The following is a 2725-nucleotide window of genomic DNA, read 5'->3' on the forward strand; positions in this document are numbered from 1 at the left end:
TTTTAAATATTATAATATGAAAATAATGCAATTATTTCGTTGCAATCACAAGTGGTCACAAGTATCTTTCAAAATATGTCAAATGAGTATATGTCCAGTGTTGCCAGGGCCCTTGAGTCGTAAGTTACATTTCGTTTCCTAAAATGTTACATTTTGCTGCAAAAGTTACATTATTGTTTTTTTTTTTTAATTTACGCGTTTTGGGCTACCATTTCTGTAGCTACGAAACCGCGGGAACTCGCGAAGTAGGAAATGTGCGCGCGCATACTCAAGCAAAATCAAATTTTAATATATGCAAGATACGTTTCATTTTGTCATGGCGAGCCACCTCTAAGTGTGATATGGAATGAAATACTTTTTAGACCCGCCAGTTTTAGGTGCGTTCAATTTGGATGCGTTGAATAGAAATGCGTTCGTAAACTGTTTACAATAAAAAATTGTATTACAAATCTCGTTGTCCTCAAAAGTTACGAAAATTGCCTTAAATATAAAAATTACTTACATGTTACGCGAGGTCAAAAGTAACGAAAAATGTAAGAAATGTAACCTTCTGGCAACACTGTATATGTCACAAAACTTACGCCATAGACGCAGATTCACATAATATGATTGGTGCTTTTTAAAGTATCCATAGACTAAACGACTTTTTTTTATTTTTTTGTACCACAGCTTGTCTAAGAGATGGCGTTAAAGGATAATAACTCAGTAACGTATAAAGCTTTAGATCATTTATTTATTGCTCCCTTACTCGGTTCAAAGTCTCAATGAAAACAAACTTAGAATTACGAATATTCATTTTTAAATTATTAGGATTAACAGGATTATCTTTTTCATACAATAATAATATTTCGGTAATTTTATGGGACACTTGTGCTGCCTCATAGGAATTCATTTTGTGACAACTTTTTTGCTACAACTTGTCCTACATGGCCTGTCTTTGAGTTATTCAAACCAAATGCATCATTCTGAACTCCTCTAAATACTGAAGCTAAGTTCTTGGCTACATTGACACAACTGCTGTTCAAACTATTTGAATTGTCATCTGAAAATTCTTCATCGCTTATCTCTTCTTTCCTATCTGTTGTTTCCTGAAACAAAAACATATGTATTAAAATTTTCATATTCTACATATTATAAAATAAAATGGAATTTGCTTGGTATGAACAATTTTATACTTTACACAATACATGATTATGTTTGAGGCCAAATAATTATTATGAATAATAAATTGAAAGCAGTAGGTTCATATTAGGTTCAAAGTGGTATATTTTCATGGCAAAGCAAATTCACCGACAGTCAGGTCTCTGGGTCCCGTCACCTCAAATCTATCATATTGAATCTAATATGCAGTATCTACCTACTGCTTTCAATTTACTATTCATAATAATTTTAAGCCTCAAATATAATCATTGGGTTAAGTGTAAAATTGATATGACATTGAATAAAGTTCAATAACATAAATGTTATTTATGTTATTGAACTTTTTTTTTGACACTTGCCGAGCATAGGAATTCACTTGGAAATCAGGCTTATGAACCTCAGGTCAAAGATTATTCCAATTTTGAAATTTAAAAATGCAAAGAAATTATTGTTTTTGTGAAGTTCTTTATATCACTCATGTTTAGTTCTTTGTTCGAATCTAGTAGTAAGTACTTACTTCTGTCTCATTAACATTTTGTTCCTCATGATTATCCAAATTTGATTTCCGATTAATTTTTAGTAAAAAGCTACATGCTTCCCACAAATGCCAGTTAACTTTGTATGGCTGAAAGAAAAGAAAGAAAAAAAAATGTTAGTTTGTGATAAACTATTTGATATGAATATAGGTATAGAACAGATTATGTGAAAGCAGTATGTATTTGTACTAAGGAGGGACTCAAATGGTTCACTGACCTCTGCGTCACCTTTCTGACGACTATGATTAATTTTTCTTAAATAATTAGCAAAGGTTGAGCGTATATTTGTCCACCGGTCTTTTACTGCTTGCCATGTGAACTCATTGCCATATTCCGAAGCAAACTCCGCGTAAGTTTGATCACGGAGCGAAACCGATGTGTATTTAGGGTGTTTAGGATTCCATATATTAGTTGGCGGCTTTCAAATGAATTTTAACAAGTTTCAAATTCATTTTTCTTGTCCAGAAGACTTTTTCTTTAGCAAAATCTGAGATCATTTTGTTTAACAACTATAGTTTTTGTTTACAAATAATTATTGCAAATTTGACATTTGACGTTAGTTACTTGTATTTTTTTCCAGGTTTACAATATTGGATACTAGTCTTTTAAGCCGATGATCTCAATTATAATACTTAGGTATAAACGCTAACGTTCGATGCCCGATTAGGGAAAATGTTATTGTGTTTTTTCTGTTAACATCAGCTCCGAGTCTGGAATTGTGCCCGGTAATGTCAATATTTTCGCCCCTCTACTGATCTTTTTAATATAGCTGGCGAAATATAGATGTGTTATAATGCCTCTGCATTACCCCCTCGAAAAGAGCACAAGGCTTGACACTATGCAAGTATGTGTGTATTGATAAATTATCTAACGAAGTAGCCACAGGTCACTATTTAAATTTTTACAATTAAGTAATAACGCATAAAATAATTGTTATGTCACAAAATGTTTTGAATTCACAATTCTACCAATTTGTAATGAAGTTCACAGTTTCTGAATGAATTTCACTCCTAATTTCGATGGTTACCGAGTCAAAAAACATAAACGAT

At 32.1% G+C, this 2725-nt stretch overlaps 1 pseudogene; it reads right to left on the minus strand.

The window, feature by feature from the left end:
* Positions 1 to 748: 748 nt before the first annotated feature.
* LOC119193035 lies at positions 749 to 2245 on the minus strand (annotated as a pseudogene).
* Positions 2246 to 2725: the final 480 nt, after the last annotated feature.

This window comes from Manduca sexta, unplaced genomic scaffold, assembly GCF_014839805.1.
Source record: "Manduca sexta isolate Smith_Timp_Sample1 unplaced genomic scaffold, JHU_Msex_v1.0 HiC_scaffold_3542, whole genome shotgun sequence".
Taxonomy (NCBI): domain Eukaryota; kingdom Metazoa; phylum Arthropoda; class Insecta; order Lepidoptera; family Sphingidae; genus Manduca; species Manduca sexta.